We start from the raw sequence: 6,650 nt of genomic DNA, 5'->3' as shown, positions 1-6,650 counted from the left end.
CTAGCGGATGCGCAGGTACTCTTGCCGGTAAGAACTTCCTTACGCAAATCCTGATCTAGATTGCGAGCCTTAAACCGGTTTTCCGGTATCCTAGCAGCATGAGCGCTAACAGAAGCAAAGCCATGGGCAGCGTTATACTCACGTACGGTTAGGTTTAGCTCGCGCTGCGCCCTGACGACGTCTTTGCCGCTCTCGAGTATCTTCTGGCGCTGCGCCTCCAGCTCCGCCTGAACCGTTGCCGGGTCGATGTTGTGCGCGATGGGCGTTGCCAGCACGTTCATCGCCGCTTGGAGAGGTGTTGCCGGTGGTGCGGAAGACGCTCCCGGCGCGCCGGTGTCGCGCTCCAGCGGTGGCTTGGCCGCACGGGTCGCAGCCGCACGACCAGCAACTTCGTCCGCAGCCTCCTTGCCCGCGCCGGCTACGCCGGCCATCATCACCTCGACGCTGCCGGCGGCGCGGCCTGCACAGAGCCACCTTGGCGGGTCCGGTGCCACCAGCACCGGCGAGAGGCGCTGGCGCACGGGGACGGTGCCGAAGTAGACGCGGTGGCTGCCGAACTCGATGATGCGGCCGTTCTTGGGGAAGATGCCGCCGTTGGCGAAGCAGCCCGCGTTGTCGTTGATGAAGTCGATGGAGTAGAAGCTTTGGACGAGCGCAGACATTGTCCGCTCGCCGGCGAACTCGAGGATGCCCGCCCGAATATGTATTCCAGCATGCGCCACTTCATGCCCCACGGTGGGCGCCAACTGTCGTCGTGGTGAACAGACAGATGCCATAGGATGACTTAAGTTGGGGCCGAATGGACGCAAGAGGATTCGGGGGAGGGTTTGTGATTAGATGGGATGAACTTCCGGATGGTTTCCTCAAGAACTTAGCCAAGGCTAGAGGTTGAAGAAGAAAGACATAAGGAAGAACTCGCTCTAGATCATCATCTTTATTGATCTCAACAGGCTACAAGTTTCTCAGTACAAGTTCTTCTGTGTTCATACGCGTCGTCCCCGCAAGAAGGGCTGCCCCCTCTCCTTATATAGGGGAGAGGGTGGCTTACAGGGCAAGAAACCCTAATGGCATCTTTGACTAGACAAACTACTTTACAAAGCTACTTTAATCATAGAAGACACCCGAGTCCTCTTTAATCGGAGATGCCGACGTCCTCCGGCTTCTTTGACCGTCATCCTTCTCTTTATCGTCAGCCCTTCGTCTAAAGTTACTTTGCTTAGCTCATCTTTGTCTTCTAGCTCTGGAGAGAATCTTTGACCAGTTCTGCCGACCTGCTCGTTCCCTCCGGTGGCCCGGTATCTTCTTACCCGGTTCCGGCATACCCCTCTTGGGGATACCGGCTTAGCTTCACTTAGCTAAGTTCTTATCTTTAAATTCTGGTACGAACATTAAACCGGTATCTTGATGGCTCAAACCATCCGGTTTGGCATGCCTTTGGCATACCGGGGGTCATCCCCCCAACATGCACAGTCCTTGTGAGCTACTAGGCTGTGTGTGTGTACCAAAGCTTGGTATCTGGCTTGGTCCTTGGCTGTGAGATGATCAGCTCGGCAGAGCTGATCCATATCTGCTCAATTTCAATTTTCTACTAACATGCCAAGTGGCAATGCCACTTGGCATAATCCTTTGCTTTGTTGTGTTTGTGTGCAGGGTATAAGTGAGCTGATCAAATGAGGATGAAGATCATGAAGCTCAAACTTAAATGAAGATTATCTTGTAGTTTAGGATATTTTATTTACTTGTAATTTTCCTTTTTCTTTTTCTATTTATACAATTCTTGTAATGTGTTGTAATATTTATAATTCAATTTGGAATATTGTAATTGACAATGTAATTTGTGTGTTAATTAATAAAGCTCAAGTTTCTCTAATGAGCTTTAATTGTATGCAATATTCCTTTTTATGTTTGCTTATATAAATGTGTTGATGAATTTGAATTATCTCATGATCAAGTTTGAATTTTGAAATTTCAAACATACTCAATTGAATTCAATCATGCAACTTAATATTTGAATTCAATCATGCAACTTAAGTTTGTGATACAATACCCCTTCTCTCTTCTCAAAACCCTAGTCTAGTTGAATAAGGAACAAGTTTGTCGCACTCTCGAAACCCTAACCCCGTAAGGTGTCGACGAGAGAAACTTGTCCCCCTTCGATGCAGTTTTTGTTTAAAAGCGCGAAATTTCCCCAGAATTTGCAATGCAATGCACATCCCTTTCTAAATTCTACCCCTCGATCGTCTCTAAACCTGGGACATTACAACTGGCTCGCCGGCAGTGACCTCCTCGGCCACGTCTGCAATTTTGACTCGGTCAATGACCGCGTGGCGTCTGACGTGGACATAGACCCACCCGTCAGTGACCCTGGGTAGCTCTAGACCGTGTCCGTTTAGCAGTTCCTTTCATTTTAAATCAAATCCAATAATCTCTGCAACTTTAAATAAATCTAGAAAAATCATAAAAGCTCAGAAAAATAAATATAAGATATCAAAATTCTTATAAAAGTAAGCTCTATCCAATAAAAATATAAAATGAAATTTCTATTTTTAATAAAAATTCAATTATTTAATACTTGTTAATTAAGCCTTTTCTTTTAATTCTTAATGCAATTAAAATTCAATAATTATAAAAACTTTCCAAGTTAAATAAAAAAACCAGTAAATAAATAAAGAAAACATTGAAACTTATTTTCTTTATTTGTTAACTTATTATATCCATATTAGAGGAATTTAAACCCTGATTAATAATTACCTTAATTATTAATTCTTTAAAAAATAATAAAATGCCATAGTCCAACATTATTTTCTATTTCAAAGTTAATTAACAGCTTCAACTCCACAATCAAATGATTACCTTAAGAGTTGCATCACAATTAGGAAACCCTAGTTCCAGTAGGAATAGAATTATAAACCATAATGTTATGTGGGATACTAAAACCCTAATACCATTTAGAACCCTAGCTCCACTACTTCATATTAACCCTATATTGTTTCCAAACTTAAATCCCAAGTTAACATGTGAACATGTTACCTCAATAGTAGTCATAGAACCATAATTAGCAATTAAATGCTTGCCATGCCACATAAAATGTAGGAGCCCTATTATCAATAATTTAGTATTCCATGTAGGTATACCTATCCAACCTAGTTGATCAAGTAGGATCAACCGAGTCTAAACCCTAGCTCCTACTACCAAAACCATCAACCTTACCTATCCATGCTTAGCATCACACCATTGTGATGAATTTCAATAACAACTATGCCAAATATAGCGCATTACCTAACTATATTCCACTAAACCCTACTAAGTATTAGATACTTATGAACCATAATATCCAGGAGCCAACTATGCCCTATTTTAGTGGATCCAATAGTAAAACCTAGACAACCTCAACCTTAATTGTAATACTTCTTATTACTTAAGAAGTATGTTCTTCAAAAGTTATTCTTTTGAAGAAAATAAGGAATCATCATCATCAATCCTGCCTAATAGGACCTATAGCCAATAGTCAGCTATCACTAGCAAGGTATACCAACCTTGATAGCAACTATTTATAATAAATTTCTCAAGATGTTTAGGCTTAATTCAACCATACAAGCCCTAGTAGCTGATGAATCCAACATTGATGGGATCCACCTCATTCTTACTCCAGAAACCAATTGGAACCATAGGAACCCATAGAACCCACCAACCCAATTATCATACTTGTTCTTTATTAAAGAACATGTTCTTCAAAAGATATTCTTTTGAATTATATAATAAGTAATCATCAACCATGCACTATAGGACTTAAAATTGACAACTGCTCTTTACTTATTATACAACTATTATCCCTTGGTGTGTATGATTCTTACTATGCATTTTACCACTTGCTTATGATTCTAAAACAACACAACCCTGAATAAGAACCTTGTTTGTGACCCACTCTAAAAGTGCAACAAACCCTAAACTAATCATTACCACTCACTAATCCTAAATCATCGGGGTTAGGTCACGCTTGGAGCGAATGCATCTCATACTTATGCATTATTGCATCCTTGCGAATCTTTTAAACATCGTCCTTACCGGACGATGATGCTATTTCAGAATCTTGAGTTATTGCGTATCGAAGACCTTGCCTGCATAATCTTGCAGTCAAGAAAGGCAAGTTCATCGCTTGCTCATGTCATTTGAGTATTTTTACCAAATTACTTGCAAAGTACTATGTTTATCACTCTTGCATAAAAAGCAAAACCACTATTTTCATAACTATGAATATGACTATGTGGTGGGCAATGGAACCATGGATTGTGTTGATATGGTGGAGGTTCCATTGCAAGGGTTTATATCCATCTAGGATTAAACAATAAATGTCGTCCAATGATTCTTGTGCCGTAATACCCGTGTTAACCATAAGATCTGGAGTGGGATGGAATAATCAATTGTATTTCCACCTCTTGTACATCAACGGATGCGCTTTACCGTAGACACTTGTATTCCAAGGGGGCAAGCGGTGGGCTGGGGAAGCCTAAAGTCCCCACGGCAGAGACCGTAGACACTTTTCGCCCGAGGAGCAAGCGGTGGGCAGGGGAAGCCTAAAGTCCCCACGGTATTGCGGTCTATGAGGGGTTGCATCTACCGGCGAAGGAGTTTGGTTCGATCCCAGATTGTTGTCGTGGTCGGGGTCCATCCTTAATTGGTGTAAGAGGACCGGCGAGGACCCAGGGTCGGGGATGCAACAAAGGGTGGGTGTGCGAGGTAGCGAAGAATATAATTGGCTATGACCTTATACCGGGCCTCACACCAAAGGAAGTGTGGACGAGCTCGCGGCTCGGTTGGCACCAAGGTTAAGATCTCTTATGGGTAAAGCAAAACACCTCTGCAGAGTGTAATGAATCGTGACCTGTCACTCCCTGTTCCGGGATATGGAACTGCGAACGCTGCCGGAAAGGAGCTCCATGAAGTTCTAGTAAACCGGTGAAGGTTGACGGACATAGTTCTTCTGAATAAAAGCAACCTTTTGAAGAAATGGTTATGAAAACCTGCATTGGTATTAGACTTTCTGGTCTAATGCTGTAGCTAGTGCATTAACCACCTCTTTCCTATAATGAACTTGTTGAGTACGCTCGTACTCATCCCACTCTTAAATCCCCTGCTTAGATATGGAGGCATCGGAGGAGGATCTACAGTGCAACTCGAAGGCCGAGGAGTCGACAACTACTTCAAGAGACAGGACCCTGTCAGAGGAGTCAGATACCACATCCAACAAGGAGAAAACCTAGTTCAGCCATAGAAGGGAACTAGCTTCCTAAACCTACTTCATATTTAGCTAGAATCTATTCTTAGCCTCTATAGCTAGTTAAATACTCTACAAATAGAGTTCGTGTTAGGATTAGACTATGAGTCGATCTTCTGGAGTTTATTTGCAGTTTTACCTCATTGTAAAGTACGAGGCTATGATGATCTTATGTAACAGAGTCTGTGTGTAATTCTATAGACATGCCTTGGACCCGCATATGTTTCTGTTGTACCACTCTGAGCGATATAATACTAGTGGAACGGTGTTTCATTGGTGTTATATCAGACTTGCATACTACACCATGCATGGGTATGTCGGGTCACCACAAAAATCCAAGCTAATTAGGACAAGGTGCGAGCACTACTGGTACTCTATGCATGAGGCTTGAAACTTATAGGACATCTTATGCATAACACATATGAATTATTACTACCGTTGACAAAATTGTTTCTATGTTTTCAAAATGAAAAGCTCTAGCACAAAAACAGTAATCCATGCTTCCCTCTGCGAAGGGCCCCATTCTTTTACTTTATGTTGAGTCAGTTTACCTACTTCTTTCTATCTTAGGAGCAAACACTTGTGTCAACTGTGTGCATTGATTCCTACATACTTGCTTATTTGCATTCATCATATTACTTTGAGTTGACAATTATCCATGAGATAAACATGTTGAAGTTGAAAGCAACTGCTGAAACTTATATCTTCCTTTGTGTTGCTTCAAAGCTTTCTACTAAGAATTTATTGCTTTATGAGTTAACTCCTGTGCAAGTCTTACTGATGCTTGTCTTGAAAGTACTATTCATGAAAAGTCTTTGCTATATGATTCAGTTGTTTAAGTCATTGTCTTTACCATTGCTTCGAATCACTTCATTCATCTCATATGCTTTACAATAGTATTGATCAAGATTATGATAGCATGTCACTTCATAAATTATCCTTGTTATCGTTTACCTACTCGAGGGCGAGTAGGAACTAAGCTTGGGGATGCTTGATACGTCTCAAACGTATCTATAATTTCTTATGTTCCATGCTAGTTTTATGATAATACTCACATGTTTTATACGCACTTTACATCATTATTATGCATTTTCCGGCACTAACCTATTAACGAGATGCCGAAGCGTCAGTTCATGTTTTGTGCTGTTTTTGGTTTCAAAAATCCTACACAGGAAATATTCTCGGAATTGGACGAAACGCCCAGGGTCTTATTTTCCCACGGAGCTTCCAGAAGACCGAAGGAGATACGAAGTGGGGCCACGAGGTGGCGACACCACAAGGCGGCGCGGCCAAGGGGGGCCCCGCCGCCCTATGGTGTGGGCCCCTCGAGCGCCCCTCGACTCTGCCCTTCCGCCTACTTATACTCTCCGTCGTG

Source organism: Lolium rigidum, chromosome 7, assembly GCF_022539505.1.
Source record: "Lolium rigidum isolate FL_2022 chromosome 7, APGP_CSIRO_Lrig_0.1, whole genome shotgun sequence".
NCBI lineage: Eukaryota > Viridiplantae > Streptophyta > Magnoliopsida > Poales > Poaceae > Lolium > Lolium rigidum.
This window is presented reverse-complemented; position numbering follows the sequence as displayed.